The sequence below is a fragment of the Scyliorhinus torazame genome, chromosome 15, assembly GCF_047496885.1.
Source record: "Scyliorhinus torazame isolate Kashiwa2021f chromosome 15, sScyTor2.1, whole genome shotgun sequence".
NCBI lineage: Eukaryota > Metazoa > Chordata > Chondrichthyes > Carcharhiniformes > Scyliorhinidae > Scyliorhinus > Scyliorhinus torazame.
Window position 1 is genome coordinate 122,717,111 of NC_092721.1, and position 19,698 is coordinate 122,736,808.

At 51.7% G+C, this 19,698-nt stretch overlaps 1 long non-coding RNA gene across 5 annotated transcripts in view; it reads right to left on the reverse strand.

Annotated features, from left to right (window-relative positions):
• LOC140391783 (uncharacterized) overlaps positions 1 to 19,698 on the reverse strand; it is a 170,359-nt gene that overhangs the window by 73,604 nt on the left and 77,057 nt on the right. For 3 of the 5 annotated variants that reach the window (XR_011935179.1, XR_011935183.1, XR_011935181.1), the window contains one exon: positions 13,907 to 18,453. The exons of the other annotated variants lie outside the window; for them this stretch is intronic. This is a non-coding gene — a long non-coding RNA (uncharacterized lncRNA). Of the gene's footprint in view, positions 1 to 13,906; positions 18,454 to 19,698 lie in introns of those variants that run through there. 5 annotated transcript variants of the gene reach the window in all.

Genomic DNA, 19,698 nt, shown 5'->3' on the forward strand with positions numbered 1-19,698 from the left:
GGAGGAGGGCCCGCTGATGAGAGGCCACTGACCGTACACGAGGAAAGGGCCCTGGAACTGGCTGGCGGACATGAGGACCGGGAGGTTGCTGATGCAGAGGTCGGGGGCCCACCAGCAAGTGAGCCACCGACAGCCCGTCCCCATATCCCCCCTCCCCTATATCCCCCTCCCCGTATCATCTGATCACTGCCTGATGTCTAACCATGCATGCTTCATTGTGTATCGCAGGACCAAACGTCCAGGCACCCATCCCCGCAGATGCACACCGCCCGCAGGATGCCCCTCGGAGACCACAGGAGACGGAGAGACCCGCACCCTCCAGCATGCGACGCCCGCAGGATGCCCCTCGGAGACCACGGGAGACGAAGAGACCCGGACCCTCCAGCATGCGACGCCCGCAGGATGCGCCTCGGAGACCACGGGAGACGGAGAGACCCGGACCCTCCAGCATGCGACGCCCGCAGGATGCCCCTCGGAGGCCAAGGGAGACAGAGAGACCCGGACCCTCCAGCATGCGACGCCCGCAGGATGCCCCTCGCACACCACGGGAGACGGAGAGACCTGGAGCAACAGGGAGACGACACCCCCGTCACGTGCGGGAGCGACCACCCAGGGATGAGGGGGGCAGCCACAGGCCCCCGTCACATCCGAGCCAGGACACCACTACCCAGGACACCACTACCCAGGACACCACTACCCAGGACACCACTACCCAGGACACCACTACCCGGGACAGCACTACCCAGGACACCCCTACCCGGGAAGACGAAATACCGGACAGTGACTCAGAGTGGATGGGTGGAGACGAACCCCCACCCCAAAGTGCCATGGACTCAGAGTGGGACGAAGAGCATGACACAACGCCACTGCTGTCACCAACACCCTCCACCATCGCAGAAACACTCACCACGGTTGGGCACTTTAGTGATGAGGCGTCTGGTACACTCACTGGTGCGCACAACACAGCCGTCCCGGTACAGCAGGTAGAGGTAGGAGCAGCAGAGGGACCGGGCGGTCAGAGGGCAGCCCAGGCCAAGCGAACATCTGCCGCCCAGATGGATCCCGGGTTCCTGCAGTTACCACGCCCACACATAGATCCGATGCAACCACCGACCCGGAGACGAGTGAAGAGGGTGACGGGCGGCTTGCGGCGGCTGCGGTCGCAGGTGGAGGAGTCCACCCGCGTCCAGGAACTGGGAGTGGTCCCGGTCATGCGTGCCATCCAGGCTGACACCGCACGGGTGGCGTCCGCGGTGGAGGCAATGGTTGCGACGGTGTCAGACATGGGGAACGGATTGCGAGGCCTGGGGCCTTCCGTGCAGGCGGCGTCTGTGGCCCAGGAAATGGCTGCCCTCTCACAGGAGGCCATGAGCCAGTGCGTGCGCCAGATGGCAGAGGCGCTCAACGCCATAGCCCAGTCTCTGCAGGCCATGGCCCATCTCAGCAGGCCATGGCCCAGTCTCAGCAGGCCATGGCCCAGTCTCAGCAGGCCATGGCCCAGTCTCTGCAGGCCATGGCCCAGTCTCAGCAGGCCATCGCTGAGGGCATCGGCGCCAGTGGCCATGTGCGAGCCAGCGTCGCACTGTCACAGACAGGGTTTGCCAAGACCCTGGGCTCCATGGCTGCAAACCTGCAGACCCCTGTCGATACCAGCACGGGCCTCCAGGACTGGCAGCGCCAGATGTCGGGGGGGCGTCGGATGGCCAGTCCGTTCGCATCCCCCACCCATGTAGAGGCCTGGGGGCCATCGGGCACCCCGAGGGAGGAGGAGGTGGTGTGGTCCGTCCCGGCTCCCTCTGTAGGGGAGGTCCCGGTACACCGCGACACCTCGGACTCCCCCCTTCCGTCCCAGGTGCATCGGGTGAGCAACGGGCAGGACAGGCTGGCAGCTCGCCATCCCAGTCGCCCGGGCCGCAGCCTGGCCCATCTAGGCCAGGACGCCCCAGGAAACGGCCGCCAAAGGGATCCAGTGTCAGAGGGCAGGAATCACAGGAGTCCACCTCCAGTTCTGCTGTACCGTCTGGGGAACCACGTAGACGTAGTCAAAGGGCCCGTAGGGCCAAACAATTATACACTGAGTAAGTTGGCACGGGTGCAGGGCACAGATGAGTTTTAGGGGCTAGGGCACGTGCATGAACTCCTTTGGTTATTAAAGTCAATGTTACACCTACCGAAGCTGCCTTTGTGCTCTGTCCAAAGTGTGCGGGCGTGTCATGTACGTTGAGCGCAAGTGTGTGTGTGAGGGGTGGTCTTACCTCAGCCCCAGGTGAGTCTGCCCCCTTCCCCCTGGGCCGCCATCAACATCCCCCGGGCAGAGGACGGGACCGTGCGCTGCAGTGTCACAGCCGCATGCAGGGATGGTCCGGGTGGATGGTGGTACTGCGGCCATGGGTCAGACATAGTCCAACGATGTAGAGCCAGGAGCTCATCGCAGGGCGGGTTGTCATCATCCTCCATGGCCTGCGATAGACACGCGTCCACCCGCAACTGTGTGAGCCCGGCCCGTTGTGCCGCCGGTGGATCGGCAATGGGGGGGGGGTGGTGTGCATGTGGGTGGGGTGGGTGGGGTTGGGGAGGGGGGTGAGGGTGCTGGGTGGGTGGATGGGTGGGGGGTGTGGGTGGTCGGCTGTTGCCATGGTGTGCGGTCTGTGGCCATACTACCCGATTCCCACGCCCATCTAGTCAGTGAAGCGGGCGTCTATCAGTCTGTCCCGTGCCCGCTGGGCCAGCCGGTAACGGTGGACAGCCACCCGCCTGTGTCTACCCCGTCTGCCCTGACCATTGCCCCCATCCCCCTCATCTGGGAGGACTGTGCCTCTTCCTGCTGCTCCTCCACTCCGCCCTCCTCTGCCTGCGGCACATCGCCCCTCTGCTGGGCTATGTTGTGCAGGACGCAGCACACCACAATGATGCGGCCGACCCTATCTGACCGATACTGGAGGGCGCCCCCAGAGAGGTCCAGGCACTTGAAACGCATCTTCAGCACGCCAAAGCACCTCTCGATCACTCCCCTTGTCGCTACATGGGCATCATTGTAGCGGTTCTCCGCCTCATTGCGTGGCCTCCGTATAGGCGTCATCAGCCACGATCGCAATGGATAGCCCCTGTCGCCCAGCAACCAGCCCCTCAGCCGGGGATGGCGTCCCTCGTACATGCCGGGGATGGATGACCGCGACAACACGAATGAGTCGTGTACACTGCCTGGGTGACGGGCACAGACGTGCAGGATCATCATGCGGTGGTCACAGACCACCTGTACGTTCATCGAATAGGTCCCCTTCCTATTAGTGAACACGGCCCTGTTATCTGCAGGTGGCCGCACGGCGACGTGCATCCCATCGATCGCGCCCTGGACCATGGGGAACCCGGCCACGGCAGAGAAGCCCACGGCCCGGGCATCTTGGCTGGCCCGGTCCACGGGGAAGCGGATGTAACGGTGCGCCATGGCATAAAGGGCATCTGTCACTGCCCGGATGCATCGGTGCACCGATGTCTGCGATATGCCGGACAGGTCCCCACTCGGTGCCTGGAATGACCCCGTTGCATAAAAGTTCAGGGCCACCGTAACCTTGACGGACACGGGGAGAGGGTGTCCCCCGCCAGTGCCACGCGGTGACAGGTGTGCCAGCAGGTGGCAGATGTGTGCCACGGTTTCCCGGCTCATCCGTTGCCGTGGGGCCGCGACGTTCTCCTCCCCCTCCTCGTCCTGTCGGTCAGGTGTCCCTCCAGCCTGGGCGGCTGCCGCCTGCCCCTCTGCGGCAGCCTGCGCCGCCTCTCTGGCACGCTCCTCCTCCTCCTCCTCATCCAGGGCAACATAGACATGAGCGGCTGCCACCATGGCGGCCAACATCGCTGGATGGTCTGAAAACATGACGGCCTGGTGGGGGGGAGGGGAACGACGACATGTCATCATTGCCCATATCCCCTCCTCCCCCCAGCCAGGTGGCATGGACCGCATGGGTCCAACTGTTGGAGGCTGGCACCTGGCCAGGTGGACCAACTCATTTGCCCTCCCATCACCCTCCTCGGCACGGACCCCCTCCCCAACCTCCACCCCAGCACGGACCCCCCCCAACCCCCAACCTCCACCCCGGCACGGACCCCCTTCCCAACCTCCACCCCAGCACGGACCCCCCCCCCCAACCTCCACCCCAGCACGGACCCCCCCCCCAACCTCCACCCAAGCACGGACCCCCTCCCCAACCTCCACCCCAGCACGGACCCCCCCCAACCCCCAACCTCCACCCCGGCACGGACCCCCCCCAACCCCCAACCTCCACCCCAGCACGGACCCCCCCCAACCCCCAACCTCCACCCCGGCACGGACCCCCCCCAACCCCCAACCTCCACCCCAGCACGGATCACCCCCAACCTCCACCCCGGCACGGACCCCCCCCCCCAACCTCCACCCCGGCACGGACCCCCACTCCAACCTCCACCCCAGCACGGACCCCCCCTCCAACCTCCACCCCGGCACGGACCCCCTCCCCAACCTCCACCCCAGCACGGACCCCCCCCCAACCTCCACCCCGGCACGGACCCCCTCCCCAACCTCCACCCCAGCACAGACCCCCCCCCAACCCCCAACCTCCACCCCGGCACGGACCCCCCCCCCAACCTCCACCCCGGCACGGACCCCCTCCCCAACCTCCACCCCAGCACGGACCCCCCCAACCCCCAACCTCCACCCCGACACGGACCCCCCCCCCCCAACCTCCACCCCGGCACAGACCCCTCCCCAACCTCCACCCCAGCACGGACCCCCCCAACCCCCAACCTCCACCCCGGCATGGACCCCCCCCAACCCCCAACCTCCACCCCGGCACGGACCCCCTCCCCAACCTCCACCCCAGCACGGACCCCCCCCCCCCCCACAACCTCCACCCTGGCACGGACCCCCTCCCCAACCTCCACCACAGCACGGACCCCCCCCCCAACCTCCACCCCGGCACGGACCCCCTCCCCAACCTCCACCCCAGCACGGACCCCCCCCCAACCTCCACCCCAGCACGGACCCCCCCCCCCACAACCTCCACCCCGGCACGGACCCCCTCCCCAACCTCCACCACAGCACGGACCCCCCCCCCCAACCTCCACCCCGGCACGGACCCCTTCCCCAACCTCCACCCCAGCACGGACCCCCCCCCAACCTCCACCCCGGCACGGACCCCCTCCCCAACCTCCACCCCAGCACGGACCCCCCCCCCAACCTCCACCCCGGCACGGACTCCATGTTTTTCACCATGGCAAAACCCCAGGCCTGTGTGCTTTTCCATTAACATGAACATTTTCTTTATATTCTGAAGAAAAGAGCCAACAAAATAATTCTCCAACCCTGGTGGCTATGGTTCAGCTGACAGCACTCTCACCTCTGGATCTGAAAGTTGTGGGTTCAAGTCCCACTCTGGGGATGATATTACAAAGATCTAGGCTGAGGCTACAATGGAACATTGAGAGAATACTACATTGTTGGAGCTACCAAGATCCCAGTTCCATATACTGTTGATTTTTGACACTCATCAACACAAGTGAAATATATATGGTTGTTATGCCCAATTAAAGAATGATGTGCAATCTTTTGGAATTTAGAGTCAGCTGGGGGAGGGAACTGTGGGCCTCTGAAAGTTAAAACAGAAACTAGAATGAGGTCACCTCATTTGACTTCCCAGTCCCAATACACTGAAAGGAAATTCTAGCCCCAGTGCATCTGTAGCTTTGCTTTAGTAGCTAGATAGCTACTCAGTGAGAGCCCTAGTTTGTCTATTGCATTGTTGAAGATATTCTTCATAGGAGACATGTTAATGGAACATGGCCAACTGACTGTAATGTACACAGTGGAATCTGGAAGTTCCCTGTGGCATAAAAGTTAAGAACCATTGTAACCTTTTGTGCAAACAGGCAATGATGTGCCAGTAATTCACTGCCCCTACGGGTTTTTATGGACCAAGTAACCCACCTACAGAGCCTGTGCTTGTTAGCTACAGTTCCTCTGTTATGTCCAAATGACTGCTTCTTGTATTAATAACTGATCCTCTTATGTTAAATCACTGCTTTGGGTAATTTCTGGTGCAAGTCATGAATCTCCAATTTATTCTGCACTCCAAGGACACCTACTTCTTCTCTTGCACTAAGTGAAACTTGGCTATGCCACTGTAGCCATGCTATGCTTAAACTTGGACTCTCAGTATTCATTGAACTAATGCCATTGGACTTCAATATACGCTTGCTGAAAATCCCCCGATTCTACAAGTTTCTGTTTAAGGCATCATCCAGCATGAAATGTTTTTTTCCTACATTTTTGCTAAGATTGGAATCAATTTTTGATGGGGAGAGAAGTCTCGGAGAAGCGCTGAGCCAAAACCACTACTTTCAACTCATTTCTACCCTTATGCTAAAACTAGTGAAGATAAAACTTCACAGCCTCTAAAGCCTTGTTGTACATTCAGTAGATGGAATGCATGTGGAATTCCTGGTGTACTGGTTGTTGTTAGTCGGATAGTTACACTTTGATTTTATGTTGGATGGAATTTTACGAGCAGAGCTGAGGTGTGGCTACCTAGTCCAGAAGTGGGCGACACTGACACCAGCATAGGGGTGGTGCCCCTGGCATGACCATTCTGAGGATGGAAGTGCAAATCTGGAACATAGCTGAAGTTTTCCCTGACTAAGGCTTTCCCTGTCTGGAACCTTCCCAACTGTACAACAATTCAACTCCATAGAATACCTATAGTACAGAAGGCGGTCGTTCAGCCCTTCGAATCTGCATTGACCCCCCGAAAGAGCACGCTACCTAGGTTCACTCCCCTGCCCTATCTTTGTAACCCCGTGCATTTATCATGGCCAATTCACCTAACCTGCACATCCTTGGACACTAAGGGGTAATTTATCATAGCCAATCCACCTAACCTGCACATCCTTGGACACTAAGGGGTAATTTATCATAGCCAAAGCACCCTAACCTGCACATCATTGGACTTTGAGAGGAAACAGGTGTGCCTAGAGGAAATCAATGCAGACATGGGGAGAGCAGGCAAACTCCACACAGTCAACCAAGGCTGAAATTGAACCCGGGTCCCTGGGGCTGTGAGGGTGTGGTGCTAACCACTGTATAACAGCTTATATTTATGCACCGCTTTTAACATAACAAAATGTCCAGAAACTCTTCACAAGAGCATGAGTACAGCCATTTCCCTCTCCGCTATTCATGTGGCCACATCCATTGTGAAAGACTGGCAATTCTTATAGTGAGCTAGATCCAGCAGACCAGTTTGTGGATGCTGGAGATGCAAGCAGACCTAAATGTCATCAGAGTGGTTAGGTGAGAAGGGTTATAATGCTGGACTGTCTCCAAGTTCCTTCTTCTTCTCAGGTTAGCAGGTAAGTGCAGGTGTATCTCGCGAGGGAGGGACAATGGCTGCCTGCTGCTTCTGGGGGCTCCTCTCAGAGTGTTCCAAATATGGACAGTGGCTCCTCAACTCCACCAGTGACATGAGCTTCAGTAGGCACAACGGCAAGGGAGGATCCTGGAACTATTGAGGAGCATCTCTGCTTGTCAGAACCTTCCAGCCCTCAAGAAATCAGAGGACGGTTGCTGAGGTTATCCAAGCCACATGGCAGCCCAATCAACAGCCTGCCTCTACTGCATTCTCCAGTGAAAGGGAGGGGCACTGTTGTGTTCTATACAGATATGAAAAGCAACAATCACTCATGAGCAATTGTGTAAAAATATTTTGGGTTCATTTATTGAGACTAGACACATGAGAACATTTATACAGAGGCACAAAACCTGATAAACATCAGAGCTAAATTTGTGTGCTGTGCTAGAAGCAAAAGTGAAACTAAAAGCACACAACACATTTCCTTTCCAGTGATGTCATGCTGCAATCCCTTAAAGGCATATTTCAACAAGCCCCTTTCTTTTCAAAGAACTTCCCTTCCAAAAATACATACCTGATTATAATACGTGCCCATGTATTAGTTACCATTAAATAAGTTAATAGAACAGATTCATCTATAAACCTTGTCTGGAGTTGTCTTTATTTGTTCGCAGTGATCTGTGGGATTGTTATTCTTGGATGTTATGTCTGGATACATTTGGATCTTGTCCTACATGCAATAGGACTGCAGTTGAAGTGCTGGAATGGATCTGATTTGTCCTCAGTTACACCTCACCATTGTGCCTTTGTGTGCAATTGCTTCATAGGACTTTGGTTCTGAACAAATCCCTGTCACCTTGGCTGGATGCCACATACCTTATGTGGGATCCTGTATGTGAACTTGTCCCAATTGTTAACTTGGCAATTCTGTACCTTCATTTTTAATCATGCAGATTGGTCATTTTCCCTTGCACTTTTTAACATCCTGACTTGGAAATACATTGTCTTTCCTTCACTGTCACTGGGTTAAAATCTTGGAATGTCCTCCCTAACAGCACTGTGGGTGCAACTACACCAAAGGAAGTGCAACGGTTCAAGAAGGCAGCCCACCACCACCTTCTCAGGGGCAACTAAGGATAGGCAATCAATATTGGTCCAGCCAGCGATGCCCACATCCCATAAGTGAATTTTAAAAAAGGAAATTGTCGACAGTTATCCGTAATGATCTCTCTCAGCGCACAAAATAAACTGAAAAAACATTTTGAATGTGCACGACAGTTGTGCTTAACATATTGTATAATTGCCAAGTAATGGAGCACTTGCAAAGTAGTCGATGACATCGGTGAAGTCAGTGCCATGGGACATGAAAGAGGTCGGATGTGATTTTGGACAAAGGATGGGTCGGATCTTCATGTGGAATCAATGGTGATATGTGTTGACTTGGCATATGATCTTAACATTCCTCACAAATTTTGGCGGCACCTTCAGTCTCATTGTTCATACTTGGCCAATTGGCTGACTCTCTTGTGAGTTTTCTTAACTGATCTATGCCCATGTGTGAGTGATACATTTGTTGAAAAATATCAGGTTGCAAAGATTCTTGTATAACCTGTCTGCCTTTAAAATGATTCTCTGTGTTAAAAATTGGGGAAAATTAAGATTAAAAAATCAAATTGGGATAAAATAAAAAGGGAAATTCATAAGGGCAGCACTCTGAAGGGGTTTTCTTATGCGAATTAGCATACCTGTGAAAAAAGCAAGCGCTTCCCTTTGTGACTAGGGGAACACAATGGGATGTAGAAAAGGTAACTCCAAAGTGGAAAGATGGGCCGCACGGTGGTGCAGTGGTTAGCACTGCAGTCTCACGGCGCCGGGGTCCCAGGTTCGATCCCATCTCTGGGTCACTGTCTGTGTGCAGTTTGCACATTCTCCCCGTGTTTGCGTGGGTTTCACCCCCACAACACAAAGATGTGCAGGATAGGTGGATTGGCCACGCTAAATTGCCCCTTAATTGGAAAAATTGAATTGGGTACTCTGAATTTAAAAAAAAGTGGAAAGATAAGGGAATTGACACTTATATGCTAAAGGCCAGGTCCACAGGGTGGGTACCATCAAAGGGAAAGAATGACATATCCATAGCACGATAATTAGAGAAAGGGATACAGTGAGAGGCAGCTACCTTCCCCGGAGGAAACCCACGCAGACACGGGGAGAATGTGCAGACTCCGCACAGACATTGACCCAAGCCGGGAATCGAACCTGGGAGCTGGAGCTGTGAAGCAACTGTGCTAACCACTGTGCTACCATGCTGCCCATGTCACACATGTCAAGTAACAGGGAAACCACAAGTTGCAAAAAAAGCACTTTTGATTCCCGATTCCACCTTCCAAATAACCTTTTGCAAGAGTTCTTGTCGTTGGACCACTTTCGAAAACGTGAAATGGAAATCAATATTTGTTAATTACTGTGGACATATCAATAGATTTCCTGAAACCAACATTACAGCCAAGGGAGCACGGTAACACAGTGGTTAGCACTGTGGCTTCACAGCACCAAGGTCCCAGGTTCGATTCCCGGCTGGGTCAGTGTCTGCATGGGTTTCCTCCGGATGTCCCAGTTTCCTCCCACTAGTCCCAAAAGATGTGCTGTTAGGTAATTTGGACATTCTGAATTCTCCCTCCATTTACCCAAACAGGCGCCGATTGTGGCAACCAGGGGCTTTTCACAGTAACTTCATTGCAATGTAAGTCTACTTGCAACAATAAAGATCATTATATTATTATAAGTACTGGGAAATTTAAACAACTGGTTAGGTTATCTTCCAGATAAGAGTCGAGGTGAATTGAAAGAGTTACTGCATCGTATAAATGTATTTCTGGGATTAAAATAGGCGGAACGGAGATAGTGATGTATGATGTAGATGATGGGGAAAGAGGTCCAATAAAGCAACTTCATTATAGGTTAAATCCAGAAAAGTTATCACAAGTACAGAAGGGAATTGAGTATATGCTCCAAAATTACATTACTGAATTGAGTTCTAGTGGTTGGTGTTCACCTAACATAATGGTGCCGAAGCCAAAAGGAACACAAATATTTTGTGTGGACTACAGGAAAGTGAATGGCGTCACCAAGAGGGATTTATTTTCTATATCACAGATAGAGAATCACACTGAAAGAGTTGGACAGTTCGCATTCGTCACAAAAATTGACTTGCGGAAGGGATATTGACAAGTACTTTTGTCGAGAGGGGAAAGGAAATCTCAGCCTTCATGGCACCAAATGGACTTTATCAATTTAAGGCTATGTCATTTGGGATGAAAAACACACTACAACATATCAGAGGCTACAAATAAAGATATTCAGGGACGGAAATTACGATCCCGGGCCAGACCCCAACAGGTAATAGGATGCTGGACAGAAAGCCCAATATTGTACTTTAATTTTGTAAGACTGTGAGGAAAGGTTACCTTGCTCTAGAAGTGATTTCTCACAAAATAGGGCTATGGAATATTAAAACAAACTTTATTACTCACACAGTATTAAAATACCTTTAACATCATGCAAGAAAATAGCTTACAATGATTCCTTAAATAATGCTCATCAATACAGTCACACGATAACCCTTAACTGCTATCTTTATTTCCACTCAAGCAACAAAATCATCTCAAGCCACAACCACTTATTAATACAGTTAGCAGATTCAGGAATACTTGTTGCAAAGAGATGTCTTGGATACTCCACTGTGTGAGAGGTCTTTTGAGACTGATTGAAAGAAAATGTCCTGACACATTGTCAGAATAATGCCGAATCTCTTGCTGTACTCTTCAGAAACATCCCTTCCAGCCAAAAAACTCACTCTGAAAACCTCAATACCTGACTGCTTCAGCCCCTGGCACCTTCCATTAACTGCATCATCTTACTAATCATGGGCGGGATTCTCTGTGAATCGGCGCGATGGCCCGAACCGGGCGCCAAAAAGCGTCGCAAATCACTCCGGCGTCGGGCCCCCCGAAACGTCGTGAATCCTCCGGCCAGGAATGGGCTAGTAGCGCCGTGATGCCATTCGCGATGGCATCACCCATCACGGATGCGCACGCCATCAGCGACGCCGCACGGCGTCACTGCACAAAATACATTCCCCACCTGGAGACACGGCAACATGGCCACCCGCCACACAGCGCCAAGTGAGACCCCCCCACAGCCTGCCCCCCTTTCCCCTTCCCTATCCCCCCTTCCCCCATAACGACCCTTCCCCCATATCCCCCTTCCCCCATATCCCGCCTTCCCCCATATCCCCGTCCCCATATCCCCTACCCCATTTCCCCCTTCCCCCATATCCCCCCTTCCCCCATATCCCCCCTTCCCCATATCCCTCCTTCCCCCATATCCCCCCTTCCCCAAATCCCCCTTCCCCATATCCCCCTTCCCCCATATCGCCCATATCCCCACTTCCCCATATCCCCATTTCCCTATATCCCCCTTCCCCCCTATCCCCCCTTCCCCCATATCTCCCATAACCCCCTTCCCCCATATACCCCTTCCCCCATATCCCCCTTCCCCCATATTCCCCATAACCCCCTTCCCTCATATCCCCCTTCCCCATATCCCCCTTCCCCCATATCCCCCCTTTATTAATATCCCCCTTCCCCATATCCTGCCTTCCCCATATCTCTCCATATCACCCCTTCCCCCATAATCCCCCTTCCACCATATCCCTCCTCCTCCATATCCCCTTCCCCCATATCCCCCCATATCACCCCTTCCTCCATATCCCCCTTCCTCCATATACCCCTTCCCCATAACACCCCCTTCCCCCATATCCCCCTTTCCCCATATCCCCCCTTCCCCATATCCCCCCTTACCCCATATCCCCCCATATGCCCCCTTCCCCCATATCCCCATATCCTCCCTTCCCCCATATCCCCCCTTCTCCCATATCCCCTTCCCCATATCCACTTCCCCATACACCCCCTTCCCCCATATCCCACCTTCCCCCATACACCCCCTCCCCCACATCCCCCCTTCCACCATATCTGCCCTCCCCCATATCACCCATATCCCCTTCCCCATATCCCCATATCCCCCAATCACCCATATCCCTCTTCCCTCATATCCCCCCTTCCCCCATATCCCCTTCCCCCATATCCTCCCTTTATCCCCTTCCTCCATATCCCCCATCCCCCATATCCACCTTCCCCCATATCCCCCCTTCCCCCATATCCCTTTCCCCATATCCCCCTTCCCCCATATCCACCCATATGGGGGATATGGGGGAAGGGGGGTATGGGGGGAAGGGGGATATGGGGGATGGGGGATATGGAGGAAGGGGATAAAGGGAGGATATGGGGGATATGGGGGAAGGGGATATGGGGGGAAGGGGGATATGGGGGAGGGGGGATATAGGGGGAGGGGGGATATGGGGGAAGGGGGGACAGACCCGGCCCATCAGGCATACGGCGCCACCAGGACGTTCCAGGGCGGCCACGAGCCCGGGACAGACCCGGAGCACCAGGCGGACGCCGCCCACATCTGCTGCCAGTGCAGCGACGCCGGCGGGCCACACCCAGCGACGAGGAGGGCAGCCACAGCAAAGGGCCCCCGTCGCAGCCGACCTAGGATACTGACGCACAGGGCACTGACGCACAGGTCACTGACACAGAGGAGACCAACACACAGGGCCCTAACACACAGGAGCCTAGCACACAGGACACCGACGCCCAGGACACTGGCGCACATGACACCCACACACAGGGGACGGATGGACAGGAATCACCACTCCAGGGGACCCTGGACTTCGGTTTGGATGAGGAGCACGCCATTACGCCACTGCTATCTCCTACACCCTCCACCATCACAGAGACACTCACCTCGGTTGGGCACTTTGGTGATGAGGCATTTGTAACACTAACTGGTGCGCACAACACAGCCGTCTCGGTACAGCAAGTGGAGGCAGGAGCAGCCGAGAGGCCGGGCGGTCGGAGGGCACTCCGGCGCAGGCAACCATCTGTCACCCAGATGGGTCCCGGGTTCCTGGAGTTACCACACTCACCCATAGACCCGATGCAGTCACGGACCAAGGGACGATCAAAGGGGGTGATCACGGCTAGCAGCAGCTGCAGACAAAGGTGAAGGAGTCCACCCGCGTGCAGGAGCAGATAGTGGTGGTGGTCATGCGTGCCACCCAGGCTGACACCGCACAGGCAGCATCCGCGGTGGAGGCAATGGGTGCGACGGTGTCAGATATGGGTCACAGTATGCAAGGTGTGGGCTTTCCGTGCAGGCGGCGTCCGTGGCCCAGGACATGGCTGCCCTCTCACAAGCAGCCATGAGCCAGAGCCAGCAGCAGATCGCAGAGGCGCTCAACTCCATGGCCCAGTCTCAGCAGGCAATGGCTCAGTTTCTGCAGGCCATCGCTGAGGGCAACGGCGCCATTGCCGAGGTGCTGGCCGGCGTCGCCCATGTTGTGTTATGTTTCTTCTCGTAGCATAAGCTGCTTCCATGATGTATGCTTTGACAAAGGAAGGTCCAGATTTTGTAATGTGTTCAATATGTTTATTGAACTATTAGCACAGTTCTTAAATGAGTTCGTCTCTCCTGCTAATCTAACTGTAGTAACTCAGTCTAACTAAACCAGTCTGCTCTAAGCCACGTGCTGTGATGCTTCTGATCAACCCTGATGTACTCTCTAGATGTCTGTCTGTGGAAAGAGACAAAGCATGTGTGCCCTGTCCTTTGATATGGGTTGTGTAATGCCCCCTTGTGGTAATGCCACCTCTGGGTATATTGACTGCTCATCGTTTGTGTCCTATTCTAAGTGTTCATTAGCTGCATGTTTGCATATCATGACATCTCCGGTGCTCCCTCTAGTATTTACTTAGTTGCCGTGTATTTACATTAACCCCTTGTATGTAGATGGTGACGCATATCACCACATCCCCCCTTTTATCGTGTTACATATTTTCTGTACTTGGTTAAAGAAAATTGAACAAAATAGGTAGATAAATGATGACATGTACAAGTCATGATGACAGTGATGATTATACAAATCAAATAATATTTATGAGTCCAAAGTTCATGAATTTATATGGTCGAGTGGCTTTCTTGTCTCCAACGGATCCTGCGCCCCCCCCCCCAATCACCTGCGGCCATGCCGTCACTTCTCCAACGGCCGCCCCACGCCGATCCCTACCTCCGCGCTGGCCGGCGTCAACCAACACGACTGGTTGACGCCGTTAAATCGGTGGTTTGATTTACGTCAGCGTGACCACTCGGCCCATCCGGCCCGGAGAATTGGGGCGGCTTGTTGCGTCGCGCTGGTCCTCGACATTCTCCGAGGCGCGCGGTGCGATTCACATCGACTGGATTTTGGGGGGGCCGCAGAATATCGCAGGGTGGCCGGGCGGGATTTACGCCGTCCCCCGGCGATTCTCCAACCTGCAGGGGGGGGGGTCGGAGAATCCCGCCCCTGTACTCAATGTATACTCCCCAGGGAAAACTCTTAAAATAAATAGAAGTTGGCCCAAACATTTACGACGCTTTAATTGCACCTCTGTCTCCAAAAAACGGAGGTATCTTTCAAATCAGGATTTTAAAAAACATGCAAGGTATCCACGGCCTCAGGCCATTGCCTGAGGCCTGCCCCCCCGATACTCTGCCCTTGACCCGCCGTGTTCCCGACGGCGTGGGTCTCTCATGGTCTCACTCGTCAAGAACTCAGTGTGGCAGACTCAGTCCAGTGCCGCCACAGTCGAGGGAGGGCCACTTCGCGGGTAGGAGGGGACATTATTCGGGGCGGGAGGCACTGTGGTGGGGCGGTCCGGGGTCACAAGCCGACCGAAGGGAGGGGACTATTTTGCAGGCCGGGTCCGCGAGTGGCATCCGCCATCAAGCATGGCATGGCTGCTGCAGGGTGCTCGGCACTGCCTTTCTGCTAGCCCCCAGCAAAATGGAGAATCGGTGGCTGTTTTGCGCTAGTTCTGGTCCCACGCCGGCGTGGGGACATAGTCTCCAAATCGGAGAATCCAGCCCAATATATCTGAAATTCCTACATTCATCACACTGAGTCACTGTGTGGTATACATTGACAATATAATGTTTTTTAGTCAAAGTTGGGAAGAACATCTGCAATACCGAAAAGAACCATTTGAATGCTTGAATGAAGCCAATCAACTCATGAATGTGGTAAAAAGGAAATTTGCTAAAGCTAATATTTCATATTTAGGACATATTGAGGGATATCATCAGATGGTTCCATGAGATGCAAAAATACAGGCCATTTCAGAATATACAAAAAGAATAGAGATTTCAGGATTTCTGGGAATGAGTGGATTTTATCATAAGTTTGTGCCAAACATTGGCAGTGTGATTGCACCACTACCATGGTTCTTGAAGAAGAACAAGAAATTTAACTGGACACCAAAATGTATTCCAACATTTGAAAACTGTGTTTATAACAGCGCCGGTATTAGCTGCACCAAATTGTGACAAACAGCATAAACTGGCTGTGGAATCTAGTGATATTGGTGTGGGGGCTGCGTTGTTACAGGAAGATGAACTTGGAATTGATAAGTCTGTGGGGCATTTTTCAAGGAAATTAAATCCCTATCAACAGATGTATTCGACAATTGAAACAGAGGCTTTCAGTTTGGTATTGGCATTACAACATTTTTAAATTTATGCTGCCAGTAATTCATATATATGGACCATAATCCCTAAAATGTCTGGAGGGATTTCAAAATCAGAACACCAGGTTATTTAGGTGGAGTACTACAACCATTTAATTTGAATATCATTCATGTGGTTGGGAGAGAAAACATCATTGCTGATGCATTGTCATAAATGTGCAAGAGGCTATTTGGGACTTTGAGTGGAAATACTTTGGGGTATATTTTATGTTAGTGCATGTTTTTAAAATCTATGAAATGATAAATAAGGGGGAAACTGATGAGAAATTGTTGAGAAATGAAAATGTCTTTCTATTTATGACATTTCATGTGAAAAAAGAGGGAAGATGTTAAGAATTCGGGAACAGTGAGATTAAAAAAATGAAATTGGGGTAAAATAAAATAAAAATGGAAATTGGTAAGGACAGTTGTCTGGAGGGGATTTCATACCAACTTTGCATACCAATGAGACAAGTGTTTACCTATGCGACTAGGGGAAAACAATGGGGGGTAGAAGGGCTAACTTCAAAGTGGAGAAATAAGGGAATTGGCACTTATATGCTGCAATACCACGTCCACAGATAACATCAAAGAGAAAGAATGATATATTGATAGCACAATAACTGGAGAAAGAGATACAGCAGAGGCAGCTACCATCACAGCCACACCCATCTGCAGAAAACAGTCTCGCCTGAAAACAATTTATTACTAAAAGGGCAGCCTGTTAAAGTCAAAAATTCGAACGGAGAATATTGTGCCTTCGCAGAAACTGAAGACAGTTTTCCCAAAAGTGGACAGATAACATGTGCGTGGTAATTATCTGCTGGATTTATAACAAAAGGTTATATAATATTGGATGTTGCTTGGGAACTAGAGGCATCTCAGAGTTCAGGGAGTGTAGGTAGTTGGGAACAAAAGGGGAACTTAATGTAATACTGAGTGTAGAGCCATCAGTGTAGTTAAGTGTCCTGTTGTAGTGTATTATACTCCTACTTGTCTTGCATTTTTCATTTAAGTTAATAAATATTCATTATTAATTGATCATAACATTTCTGGACTATTCGTCCCTGGTTTGAATATCTTTTTTCACATTATATTTAATTGAAAACAGACACCATTAAAAGCTGGTGGTCCACGTTATGCTTCTGGGTTTTGTGACACCCTTGTATTTAACATCAGTGAAGTTCATAACACCTGAGAGACGCCTAGCTCATCCTAGTAAGGGCAAAACAGACTCCCATTATCATGGACTTATGAATTGAATAATGCTATCTTGCAATACGTTTTTCCACAGTTTATGTAGTGTAGAATCTTTCACCATTTCATCTTCTATCTTCATGTATTTGCACAAAATCAACCAGATCAATTTGGAGAACATTTTCAGGTCCGGTATCAATGACGTCAATTTGTAAATCCAAGGATATATCTTCTGTTTCCATTGGGTTAGGCAATCTTCTAAGGTTATCGAATGTTACCCTCAAGTACCTGAATTGTACCTTATCGCACAACTTTGAATAGTTCTCAAGAGATGTTGTAATTCTGGTGGTGCACTGGTCAATGGTTTTCACAAAATTATCTCCAGTAGCTTGTGATCAGTCATTTCCATGAATCCTTTGCCAAATAGATAGACATGAAAATGAATGATTCCAAACTCTAAAGCTAATGTTTCCTGCATGATGTTGGAGTAGTTGGATTGCATTACAGACAGAGATTTTGAAGCAAATGCAATTGGTTTGTCTTTTTGGAATATACATGCCCCCAGGTCTTTCGATGAGGCATCCATCTCCAGGGACGTTGTCTCCCTAGGATTGTAAACTTGCAACATTGATGCTTCTGATAATGGCTATTTCAATGCTTCCAAGTCAGGCCTCAGGAAAGGCACATTCTTTCACAATAATTCCATTAGCAAGGACGATTTTTGAGCAAAATTGGGAATGTCTGAGGACGGGAAATTAAGAGACCTAAATTAAGGTCATTGTGATCTTGAGGAGTTAGCATGGCTTTAATACCCTCTCTTTTACTTGGATCAGGACATATTGGAATAATTAGTACCAAATAAATTGGCGTGCTGCACATTGATAGCACATTTCAAACTGTTGAACACCAATCCTTCATTATGTGCCACTTGCATCAATAAGTGCATATTATGGTCATGTTCTTGCTTTATTCGTCCCACAATGGCAATGTCTTTGGCAATTTAGATTCATCCTGGCACAGTACATATAATGCAGTCCATGTGAGCTTGAAAGAGTTCCTGGCTAATAGATAGCCTGAAAGGTAGCCGTTGAAAACAGTATCATCTGAATCAGTTATGAAATGTAGTAAACTCTTGGGACTTCTCCGCATGATGTGCAGTCCAATATCTGCGCTTGGCATCAAGCTTCAAGAAGAACTTTGCACTCTCATCCAAAATTCTGTCAAAAAGCATGCAAAATAAATCAACAGTTTTCTTCAGAGATTCACCTCAACTCTACAAATGCGCCATTAGTGTGTCACGACTAACATTGACAGTCTTCTCTTTACTTTTAAAGTGATTTCATTGTCTCTAGTTTAATCAAAAAGTATGCTTCTTATCATCAGAGGGACCTATATTTTTTATTAATAGCAGTTCCTCTGCTTACATCGAGCTATAGTCATCTCAAACTTCCATGACAAAAATTTTGACTGAGGCTAAAAATTGTGCAGCATTCAATAAAGTTGATTCAACACTTTGCAGTGATTTGTCAATGGCATTAAATCTTTGAAGTAAATTGATTCGCAAAACAGGAAAAACAGCAATATCATACTGTTTAAACTTCTCTGCTAAGAATTTTGCTTCAGTTTTCACGCATGGTATTTCTGAATTTGATGTGGCTATGTCTAATGAGGTTTCCTTTATATCAGCAAAGTTCATTATCAAAGCCAAAGCAGCATCTGCACGAGCGGACCACCTCATGTCACAAATTCTTTTGACCGACTTCCAGTTGCAGCTATGCAGAGCTAAGTCGCACTTTCGGTACTTTTTCGACGATTCCCAGTGTGGGAAGGGAACAGCAATATTCCCCCGGCACTGTATAGATTGGACCAGGAGTGGAGCGGTGAAAACAGTGGAATTGGAGCAGAGAAAGGTGCGAGGGAGGAAGACCAAGATGGCGGCGGGTGGAGAGCAGGCAGCGTGGGCACAGTGGTCACAGGAGCAGCAGGAGTTTCTCCAGCTCGGCTTCACAGAGCTGAAGGCAGAGCTGCTGGAGCCGATGAAGGCGTCAATTGACAAGCTGCTTGCGACTCAGACGGCCCAAGGATGCGGATTCTGGGTCTCCCAGAGGGGCTGGAAGGATCGGATGTCGGAACCTACGTGGTCACCATGTTGAACACGCTGATGGGCGCGGGGGACTTCCAGGGGCCCGTGGAGCTGTAGGGTGCCCATCGAGTGCTGGCAAGGAGGCCCTGGCCCAGCTTGCCGCCGCGGGCAGTGCTGGTGTGGTTCCACCGTTTCGTGGACAGAGAATGTGTCTTAAGGTGGGCCAAGAAAGAGCGGAGCAGCAGGTGGGAGAACGCAGAGATCTGGATTTATCAGGACTGGAGCGCGGAGAAGGCTAAGAAGAGGGCCGGGTACAATTGGGCTAAGGCGGTGCTGCATCGGAGAGGGGTGAAGTTCGGCATGTTGAAACCGCCGCGAC